The sequence below is a fragment of the Borostomias antarcticus genome (genome assembly GCF_949987555.1).
Source record: "Borostomias antarcticus genome assembly, chromosome: 9".
NCBI classification, from domain to species: Eukaryota; Metazoa; Chordata; class Actinopteri; order Stomiiformes; family Stomiidae; genus Borostomias; species Borostomias antarcticus.
The window spans coordinates 23966133-23978453 of NC_140242.1; positions in this window are offsets into that span (position 1 = coordinate 23966133).

Here is a 12321-nt window from a genome sequence, read left to right on the forward strand (position 1 = left end):
ATGTCAGCAGTTTGTTTAACACATAGTTATTATCTGTGTTCCAGTAGCAGATAAGTTGACTGCCAAGGACACACATCCTCACAATGGAGAGCCTGTTAAAGTTGCAGAAAATGTAACTTAACAGAGAACACCTTATCCACATCGGCCGAATGGAAAACGAAAGTAGTAAGCTCATAGGACAAGCATTAGATAAAAGTTTCAACCAATCAGGTACTCACACATGTAGTCACGCGGTGTGGAATAGACCTATAGCATAGCATAGCATAGCATAGCATAGCATAGCATAGCATAGCATAGCATAGCATAGCATAGCATAGCATAGCCTAGCCTAGCATATATATATGCCGTCCCGACACTCGGTCGGCGCGCTTGCTCAGACACACTTATGTTTCTGTGTAACCGTCCCTTTTGCTGCAAACTGTAAGGTATTAAAGTAAGTTCTTTTATTCTATTCTGTTGTATTTCTCGTCCTCATTTGACAAGGTTGTGTGGTTGTGTTGACTTCTACGAGGAGAACCCTGTGGTACTGGCGAATTCAATCTGGAGTGTTATAATAGTATTTTGTGAGTGTCCAAACGTCATAGGTCAACCGAATCCAGCCACCACATTTCACTGGTGTCCAGAAGTGGGATTCCAGCTGATCTGCCCGTCTGAGGGAGCCTCCGTTGGACTGATCACCCTTCACGCATCCACTTCATAGCCAAGCCGTCGACGGACGAGGTTGGAAGGCGGACGCAGGGTCGCTCAGAGGGGCAGGGGCCTGGAATCCCTCGATAGAAGGACAGCCAACACACAACTGGGAGGATTTTGCTTTTCTGACATTTTAAGTAAGTTCCAAACGTACACCAATTGTTCACAGAGTTAAAAATTCCTTTTTAATGAGAGTATATACCTAGGGCTACGCTTGTGACGTACGGCATAGGATATAAAGAGATTATTAAGGTCCACATACATACATTGGTTGCCACGGTGAGGTTTTAATGCTAGCTACATTATAACTACATAGTCCGTCCATAGACCAAGAATTCCCATACCTAAACACCGGTTAGGCTCACAGAGAAGTGCTGCGCCTGTGTTTAACATTTTAGTTGTTGAAGAATTATTCTTTTGGTTGGGTTTTCAAATTCATTGACTGTGTGAAGTGTTTTATCCGAGCGGTGCGAAATAGAACCATAACGACTCCGATATTAAACAGTGTTGCTGTTCCACATAAAGTACGTTCCCCATTCTGATTAAAGGTACTATTCTTCTACTACTACTGTTCTACTACTATTACTATTACTACTTATTAAAGAAGTGTGATTGAAGTGACTGTTGTGTTGTGTGCATTAGAGACCTAAAGTGCTTGAAACATGGGTTCAAATCTAGGTAAAACTCTCGGTGATTTCTGTACCGAGAGCAAATGTTATGCTTATATGCGGGACACACAAGGTGTCCGTAGCGTGATCGGCCTCCGCAACCTCGATAAGGTAGGCTGGCCCGCTAACGGTACATTTGCAATGTGTGTGATAAAAGGCGTGAAGGATAAAGTGGAAGAGATGACAGAGAAGGAAAGGAAAAAATTAAAGTTAGAGAGCGATGTTTGTGCGGTTCTCGGTCTCTGGGAAACAGAGGCTAAGAACCGTCAAAAGGGATGTGAATTAACACTGTTTTCCAGCCAGGGGGGAGACACGGTTCCGTCGTTTCTAACTGATCAGGCTCGCAGAGACGATGAATACAGCCCGTTCCCCGCACCAGCTCCACAACAGCCACCTCCACAACAGCCACAACAGCCACCAGCACCAGTGCCCCCTCTCTACCCCAATCTCTCTCTCTCCGTCCATGCACCAGCCCCGCTGCAGCCACCTCCACAATAGTCATCTCCACCCGCCTACCAGCAAGGGGCGTACCAGGCCGGGGCACCACTACAATTGGGGCCGCCATCAATATCCACCGATGAGGCAGCCATCAAACTCATCACCGACTACATGAAAAAAAGTAAACTATCTGAGGACAATTTTAACAAATTAATGACATCTCGTAACCTCTCTCCAGCGCCACAGACACCCGCCCCAAGGGCCCCACAGGCCGCGTCCACACCCCACTCAGGGGGTGCCTGCGGCGGCCCTGAAGACTCCGGACGTCGAAGCCCCAGGAACCAGTGCGGCCAACTACCAAATGCACCAGCTCCTGAGGGACCTCCGCCAGAACCTGGTTCTCCTCTGGCCCGTCAGCAGAGACCCCACCAAGGTAACCAATTGTGTACAGGAAGCCGAGGAGCCGGTGACGACCTACATCGAGAGGCTGAAGAAGAGCATCGCTGATCACTTCCGTATGAACGACCACATGGAGGGGTATGGATCCACGCTCGTGGGCATGGCCCTAAAGGGGATGAAGCCCGCCCTCTCACAGCGGGTGACCCAGACCTGGATTGGCTATGACGACAACCCCACCGCCAACGACCTCATCATCCACGCCAGACACGCCGAGAAGCAGCAGAACGCGAAGGATGCCGAGGCTGTCGAGCAGGAGAAAAAGAAGGAGGCCAAAACCAAGGCAAGTCTGAACACTGCACTAACTCTGGTTATGTCTGATGCTCATGCCAGGCTCCACGACCCGCCCAGGGAGCCACGCCGGCAGCCAACGGTGCAGTGGAAGGAGCGGACCAGGAGCGGGCCACCGAGAGGCCAGTACGGACCAATGAGGTGCTTCAACTGTAAGGAGGAAGGCCACATGGTTCGGGACTGCCCATATCCAGAGACGGAGCAGCAGAAGGAGTGGAGGAGGAGGCACCAGAACCGCGAAGGAGACCCAGGTAGAGCAGGGAGAGGCCCCTTCCAGGTTCATGGCGATGTGTTACAGTACAATCAGGACCGTCCAAGGCAGAACCAAGGAACCGGAGGATCAGGAGGCACCTGGAGACCAGCCAACCGCAATGACCTTGCATGATGGGGCGAGGAGGCCAGGGAGGGAGTCTTTGATGATTGGCACGACTCGACCGTTCCTCCCTTTTCCGACAAGGCTGAAGGTACATCTAACACTGACACACACACTGAGGGAGTATACATTATGATGGAGGGAGCACACAGACGATTGCCCACTGTTCTTTTGACAATCGAAGGTCAGGACATAATGTTTCTTGTTGACTCCGGTGCTACCACTTCTGTGTTATGTGCTAACCAATGTAATTTCAGACCCACACTGTCGGGAGATACCAGAACCACTAGAAGCGCGTCTGGGGCCTCCACAACTGAACCACTCACTGTACCAATAAAATGCACGTTTTACACTGATTCAGCATCAATTGAATTTGAGCATTCATTTATGTTTAGCAAAGGGTGTCCCATGAATTTGCCAGCCAGGGACATCATGTGTAAACTCAACCTAAATTTAGTAGTTACAGATGCCGGAGTCAAAGCGCACATACCACACCCAGACACAGACACAGAGTTCAGGCTCATGCTAGATGAACAGGACCGGTTTGCCCTTGTCCTGGAGTTAGCAGAGGAGGACGGGGACTTACTGGCACATATGGCTAATAATTTTAGGGAGGACATGACTGTAGAACCACCTATCTGCACTATACAAACACCCCATGTTACTATGCAGGTTACAGCAAGCAAAGAGGAAGTTGAAGAATGGGTAAGGGATGTAGATGGAGCAGGTCCCCAGCTAGGCACAGGCAGGATTAACAGCATCTATTTCAGCAACTCTATCACCACAGCAGGAGTCACCCTAGGAGACGCCGAGGCACACGACTATGTGCCCGCCGTCCAGGAGGGGGTGCCCCATGTTTCTCTCACCAAAGGGCGGACGGATGCATGGGTTAGCCTAGGAGGCTTCACAGGGGCCTGTGAGTGGCTGTGGAGCACGGGTGAACATGAAAAGGAGGGTTACACTCAGTTCGGTGAGGTAACCTCCCTATTGATGTATGGTGAACTTGTATATAGATTGAAACTGTTTGAACCCATGATGTTGACCATGACCCGAGATGTAATGGCAATTTTTGATCCACAGTACCTGATGACCGAGGAGGAACCAGCCGATGTAGGGGAAATGCTAGCCAGGCTACCCCACTGCATCTGGGCATCAGGGAAGTATGATGTAGGGAAAGTTAGGTCAGCCACCCCAGTGGTGGTATCCAACAGAGACGGAGGGGCCCAGGCGCCCGGAGTTCAGGTAAAGCAGTACCCCATCTCAAAGGAGGCAGAAGAAGGGGTAAGGCCGGTGCTGGAAGAGCTGTTAAAAGCAGGGGTGATTATAGACATGCCACAAGGAAGCCCTGTTAACACACCCATCTTCCCAGTAAAAAAGCACCAGGAAGCAGGTCAGCCACCAGAGTGGAGGTTTGTGCAGGATCTCAGGGCCGTGAATGAGGTATGTTTGAAACTCGCTCCATTGGTACCAGACCCTAACACAATCTTTGAACCTCTAACACCTGACTGCAAATGGTACACTGTTGTTGATCTTGCAAATGCTTTCTTTTCTGTACCAGTCGACCCCAAATCACAGCACTGGTTCGCATTCACTTTCAACGGTCGATGCTACACCTGGACACGCTGTCCCCAGGGATGGACGAATTCCCCCACAATTTACAACGCTGTCCTATCCAACGACCTTCGTGAGTATGTCCCACCGGCTGGTGGGGTGCTCATTCAGTATGTTGATGACATACTTCTTGCTTGTCCCACCAGAGAAGGCTGTCTGGAAGGGACCGAGAGGCTCCTACACCTGCTGGCGGCGGGAGGCCACAAGGCATCCAGGAAGAAAGCCCAGCTTGTGACACAACAGGTCACGTTCTTGGGCCACACACTCACGGCCGAAGGTAAGCGTATCACACCAAGCCGGGTCACAGCGATCCTGGCCATGAAAAGACCAGGGACCAAGAAGGAAGTTCTCTCTTTCCTTGGAATGGTAGGCTATTGTCGCACCTTCATTCCCGAATGCAGCAGGTTAGACAAAACACTGCGCACCCCGTTTCTCTCCCTTAAACCAGGAGAAAAGGTGATTTGGAGCCCGGAGATGGAGTCGGCTTGGGAGGAGCTGAGGTCCGCGCTCACCACAGCACCGTGCCTTGGGTACCAGGACCCCACCAAGCAGTACGACCTGTTCGTCGATGGGAGTGGTAAGCATGTGAGGTGTGTGCTGACCCAGAGGTATGGGGGAAGACACTGACCAATCGCTTACTTCTCACAGGCGTTCTCTGCTGTCGAGCTGGGGCTCCCTGGGTGCACGAGGGCCGTGGTGGCGTGCGACATCGCTCTGGTAAAGTGTGCTCCGATTGTAGGATACTGTAAGGTTGTCATTCAGGCCCCGCATGCAGTGGCGGCGATCCTTAACTATTCGGAGCAAGGCTGTCTTAGTACTGCCCGTGTTCAGCGGTACGAAAGTTCTCTCTTGAGTCAGTCCAACGTGTCAGTTGTCCGCTGTACCACACTTAACCCTGCAACCCTTCTCCCAGATGTCGACCTGGCGGAGGTGGAGCACGACTGCGTGGTACGAGTGGACGAAGAGTGCAAACCGAGGGCAGATTTGAAGGACGTGCCCTTGGAGGGCGCACGTGCACTTTACTGTGATGGTTCTGCTTCCATCGATCCCAATACAGGTCATAAACATGTGGGTTTTGCAGTTGTTTCCAACACAGAGGTAGTGACCAGTGGCAGGCTACAGGACGGGTGGTCGGCACAACAGGCAGAGTTGTGGGCCCTCACCCAGGCGTGTGAGGCATCATGTGGTAACAAGGTCACCATTTACACCGATAGCAAGTATGCATGGGGAGTGGGACACAGTTTCGGCGCCCTATGGGCCAAAAGGGGTTACAAAACATCAGCAGGCACCAACATCAAGAATAGGGAACTGATTGACGGCCTACTCGCAGCTATGCTGCTACCCTCGAAGCTGGCGGTAGTCAAGGTCATGGCACACACCAATGCAACAGACACAGCATCAAAGGGCAACCAGCGGGCCGATGAGGAGGCCAAGCGAGCGGCTGGTTACCACCTGGCAGCCAACCTTAACTCTCTCTCCAATTGTGACACTTGCTTTCTCTCGCAGGAACCAGAGGAGCTGACGGAGGAGGATCCAGTTGAGGGACAGGACTGTTTGGTGGCTGCAGGATCGAGTGTGCTTAGGAGAATGTACAGGACTGATCTGGGCCCTGTGGAAGCCTCCCTATGGGAGGAAGAGGGCTGCACGAAAACAGACGGTATCTGGAGGGCAGCAGACGGTAGACCGTGCATGCCGAGAAAACATTACACATATTACTGTCATGTTGCTCACGGACGTGGTCACGTGAGCAAAGGGGGGATTAGTCAGATCCTTACCCGATCTTGGTACTGCCCAAGCATCACACAAACAGCAGAGAAAATTTGTCAATGTTGCATCACATGTGCCCGATACAATGTATCTAGGGGCCTCAAAAACACACCAGGACACCATGGGGGTCTAGCCCAGGGTGTAGGAGCTCATCTAATGCTTGATTTTGTGCACCTTACTCCTGCAGCCGGCAAGAATGTGGCGTTGGTGGTCGTGGACATGTACAGTAAGTGGGTGGAGGCTTACCCAATGAAACGGGAGACAGCACGAGGAGTGGCTGAGGCACTGTGCAGAGGTTGGTTCCCCACATTTGGCTTACCCAAGAAAATCTCCTCAGACAACGGCAGCCCGTTCGTCAGTGAGATACTGGCACACGCCACACAACTGTTGGGAATAGAGCTCAAAACACACTGTAGCTATCACCCACAGTCGGCAGGACAGGTAGAAAGATCCAATGGAACCCTCAAGAGCAGGCTCGCCAAACTCATGTCTGAAACCGGTCAGAATTGGGTCAAGTGCCTGCCCCTCGCTCTGCTGTCCATGAGAACCACGCCAAGGTCAGGGACACCTCTAACACCTTTTGAATGCATGTTTGACCGTCCCCCATACACAGGAGCGGACCCACCAGCGGACCTGGTACCACCACCCAATGCATGTGAATTCGCTGTATGTCTGTCTAAACAATTCTCTGTCATCAGATCCACTCTCACAGCCCAGGCATACGACCCAGCACCAGAACCAAACAACCCCATCAGCCCAGGATCCTTTGTGCTCATCCGAGCGTTCGGCCGCACTAAGTGGACCGATCCCAGGTGGAGAGGCCCATACGAGGTCATCCTCGCCACTCCAACAGCCATCCGAGTGAACGAGAGACCAACCTGGGTACACACAGCACATGTGAAGCGTTGGAGAGGGGAAGACATCCCAGAGGAAACCACCAGAGACTTCCCATCGTGTGAGCCAGTCACCCACAAAGGGGGGACCCGACACCCCACAAACTGACATTCCTTCTGTTCCCAGTTTTTCCCCTGTCAAGGAAGAACAACCAGTCCCAGAGCCCGCGGACCCCGAGGAGGTCCCAGAAGAGGAGGACCCGACCCCACCACCTAGGAGACCCCAGAGAGAGCGAAAGCCACCCGCCCACCTAGCCCAATATGAATGAAAGTAAGCTCATCGTTGCCACCGTCATACTATTTACCGCTCTGTCATTCCTCAGCACCGGTGCCGAGGCCAGACAAACGTTCCATTGTGAGGAGGGGAGGGAGTGTGAAATTAACATTTGCGGATACTGGTACTCTTACTATGGGAGGGCGTTCCCCGTGTACCTCTGTGTAGAACCATGCAACAATATGTGTGATGTGTTCCGGTCAACTGGGGCGATCAACGGAGTAGGGTCCCGAGAATGTAGCCAATCCTACCGGAGAGGCATGCACTATGCAGATGTTCCGCAGGTAAAATTCCGAGGCGGGTCTACAAGAGGAGAGATCGGCCAGACGGATAATTGCGTTACCTGGACCCTGACCCCAAGACTGGGCGATGGAGGGGACTATCAGGCGGGGGTAGACATATGGGGAGAAGACCCCATGGAGCGATTCCAACTCATAGTAAGACCTCGACCCACCACTGCCATCGAGAAAATCAATCAGGCCGCACAAGCAGGGAAAAACAGCGTAAACATACAGGTGACAAACGGAGAGGAGGAGGCCGAATTTCTCTCCAGTAATCATGATCCCCTAGTAGGTACAGACCACCATGGACCCACTCAGGAGGCCAGGAGCGCCCTTCGCCGCTGCGGAGGAAACATGGCCTGCGCCCGAGCTGTCCTCATCAGTCAAGTCCACAACGGACCCTGTTGGGTGTGCCACGAGGGAGTCAGGACGGACTCCTTCGAGGGCATCAGCAGCAAAGATGTGAACTTCAACAACACTGGTAATTGCACTACACCATTTGACATTCTAAGTTTTCTCTCAATTGACCAAATGATCAGGAACAACGCAACCAGCCCACCTCCAGTAACCTGTCAGCACCAGAACGAGCCAACATCCGACGTCCGGAGACGCCGCCGAGTGATCCGAAAAAACGCACCAGTGTGTCTCTGCCAACACGACCCCAAAGCACCACTGTTGGGATGGTCTCAGTGCGCCACCAACATCCATGTCGACGCCCACAACCCCAACTGCACGGTAACCTATCGGAATGTCACACACAATGTAACCTGTCCTTGGGGACTTATATCCACTCCTAAAAGCATGCTGGCGTATGGGTGGATTTGTGGAGAAAGACACAGATACACCCTAGGACCAGCAGGAACCTGGAGGGGATGCTGCTACCCAGGACTCCTGACACCCAAAAGTAACATCCATCCAGCCAATCCAACTGGCCCAGAACTCTCCACCACTGCCGTCGGACACCGAGACAAACGTGAGGTAGGCCCACAATCCCAACACCCCAATCTTAATTTTCGCAATCCCTGGACCTCTCAAGCCGAAGAGGCGGGTCTAGGGGTCGCTGCGTAATTCGGCTTCACTGCATCTATCCCGGCCGTTTGGAGCCTCGAGAAAATCAACCGCCTCGCCTGGGATGACGAGTGTCTAGCCAATGCCACCCGAGACATCAATTCAGCCATGTCCCAACTGACAGCCGAAGTATCCGCCATGAGGGAAGCTCTCCTGGAGAACCGTGAAGCCCTCGACCTAATCACCGCCAGGGAAGGTGGAGTATGCAAAATGTTAGGCATAAGTTGTTGCTTCTTTATCCCAGACGCCAAAGACAATGTCACTAACTATCTCAAACATAGCGCCACCATGATTGAACAAGTTTTGAGCCAGGTTGCCCCCACCAGAGGAGATCTGCATTGGCTGACCGAGTTCTTCTCTGGCTGGGCGGGGAAAGCAGTCTACATGATCGTGAGTGTCCTGGTTCTAATTGGAATACTAGTGTTCTGTGGCATCCCTATCTGCAAGTGTTTCATCACCAAAGCAACCCGAGCCACCCTGGGAGCAGACGCCACCGAGATGGTCCTGCTGCAGGATGAAGAAGCCTCCCTGTCCCCAGCCCAGCAGAAGGCTTGGGACCTCCAGAAATACCATGAGGCTAACCCTGGAGTGATTCACCAGTAAACAGGCAAGATCTGAGCACATACACACATTTCCAGACACTGATAACCAACATACACCCCACATTGGGACCTCCTAACTCGGGTAGACACGAGAGCCGTGGCCCCTGCTAGTCGAGCTACAAACACCTCCCTACAGTGACAGACCAGCTGGCAGTCACCTAAAGGTTGAGCACTGGAGAGGACTCTTGGAGTCCTGAAGACCAAACCACCAAGAAGCTGAGTAACTGACCAATAGGGTCAACCCAAAAAGCAATAATACTGTTGTAAATTTCACTATTAAAGGCTCATGCCATTCCTGACATTTTAAACTGTTGTTTTATGATTGTACTAGTTACAGTACAGTAACTATGTTCTATTATGTTTTATACTCTGTTTTAAAGTCACTGGGCTATTTAGATGTGTTTTCAAGTACTCTGTTATTCCCCATTCTGATAGCTTAGCTTAGCATCATTCACCAGTAATGTTAACAGTAGAGTGATCCATATTATGGATCAAAGGGGGGAAATGTGGAAGGTATTTTTGATAAAGTGCTATTATAGTTGTTTAAGCACAAGGCCTGCCTATTTAGGCCTAGTTATGCTTCAATACTGAATGTCAGCAGTTTGTTTAACACATAGTTATTATCTGTGTTCCAGTAGCAGATAAGTTGACTGCCAAGGACACACATCCTCACAATGGAGAGCCTGTTAAAGTTGCAGAAAATGTAACTTAACAGAGAACACCTTATCCACATCGGCCGAATGGAAAACGAAAGTAGTAAGCTCATAGGACAAGCATTAGATAAAAGTTTCAACCAATCAGGTACTCACACATGTAGTCACGCGGTGTGGAATAGCATAGCATAGCATAGCATAGCCTAGCATATATATATGCCGTCCCGACACTCGGTCGGCGCGCTTGCTCAGACACACTTATGTTTCTGTGTAACCGTCCCTTTTGCTGCAAACTGTAAGGTATTAAAGTAAGTTCTTTTATTCTATTCTGTTGTATTTCTCGTCCTCATTTGACAAGGTTGTGTGGAGAACCCTGTGGTACTGGCGAATTCAATCTGGAGTGTTATAATAGTATTTTGTGAGTGTCCAAACGTCATAGGTCAACCGAATCCAGCCACCACACTCCATACTGCTAACTCACCGCTAACTCCATGCCACACTGCTAACTCCACACCACTAACTCCACACCGCTAACCCTGCTAATTCCACACCGCTAACTCTGCTAGCTCCAAACCACTAACTCTGCTAACTCCACACCACTAACTCCACACCACTAATTCCATACCACTAACTCCACACCATTAACTCCACGCCACACCACTAACTTCACACAGCTAACTCCACACCACTAACTCTAGGATTAAAGGCATACTGTGCCGAGTCTTGTTTCAGCGTGTGGATCATATTGCCATCTGACAGTAAATGCATTGGAGGGGAAACAGTGACAGTGGAAAACATGGTACAAAAAGTTCCCTCAGTTATCTAGAAGGATTCTTGTTAAACATTTGAACAACATGTAGCCTGGGTGGCCGGCTAGGGATCACAAGGTCCTCGGTTCGATCTCAGCTCCTGGCGTGTGCCAAAGTGTCCTTGAGTAAGACACTGAACCCCAAAATCATTAAAGTGCGCCACGGTGGTGCAGTACCTTGTACTGCCGCCTTTCAGCAAGAAGGTCTCTGGACCTTTCTGAGCGAAGTTTGCATGTTCTCCCCGTGTTCGCAAGGCTTTCCTCCCAAGAGAACCCTACACGAAAAACGTGCAGAAGACATGCCTGGTCCTTGAGGGAACATAGGACCCGGGGAACATAGGGATGACCCCGTCCTGGACCAGGACCTGGACTGAGCACTTGGTACACAGGCACTATGAACAATGGCTGCTCCTGGCTGCCACTGGAAGAGGATGGCTCGGGATGGGATAAATGCAGGGAACAATTTCCACCGGTGGCCTCCGACAGTTGCATGTGTGTGCCGTGTCGCCACTCATTATGTAATATGTGTGTCACTGTGTGGTAAAATAAAGACCCCCCCCCCCCCCGGGTCCTGTATTTTTTAAATTAGTAATGTGTTGTAGTTCATGTGCTGTGCACACTAGTTCATGTGCTGTAGCTGCTGGGGCCATGTGAGCACTGTTGCACGTCTCACTGTGTTATGGACTACCCCAAGGCAACATTCATGAAAGTAATTATCTCAATAAAGCTTCGTTGGGAAAACTGTTCAATGCAATCGTCTTTGTGGACATGGACTGGGTGCTGCTGTGCTACTTATTGCTGTACTTGCCAGGTAGTCTTTTACAGAAATATTCCCTATTGCAAAACGTAATTAATAGCTTTACAGTCTTCAAGGCCATAATGCTCATCAGTTATTAATTAGAAATTCATTTTACTGAATAAATAATGCTCATGATTGATGATGGAACTTGTAATTGGGCTCCAAGAGCAATACACAGGGGAAAGCCTTCACTTGAAGGTATTAAATACTGCACTGAAACAGGGAGTGTTTCTCCTGTGATAGTCAATGCACAGGCTATGAGAGGCCCATAGTAGGCTATAGCCTGCCTATTAGCATTTGTACTGAGGATTCATTTAACGTTTAAAAAATAAAGTATGGGCTAATTGTGCATACTGGGTAGCCTACGCACTGGTGTGTTACAAATTAACTGAAAGAATGAACTGTTCTGATGGGAACAGAAAGGCAATAGAAAGACAATCGATAAACCAATCAATCGACCAAAACAAATTCCTAGTAGGCCTATGTATAACAACTACCTGGCAAATAAAACGGATTCTGATTCTGAAAAAAAACAACAAATCCAAACAGTATTGGTCGATGCTGAAAAGACATGTTGTCATTTCCTTTTTGCAGCATCAATCACAGTATTTTCATGATAATATCGGTGCAGAGGACGCGGTGTGGTCCA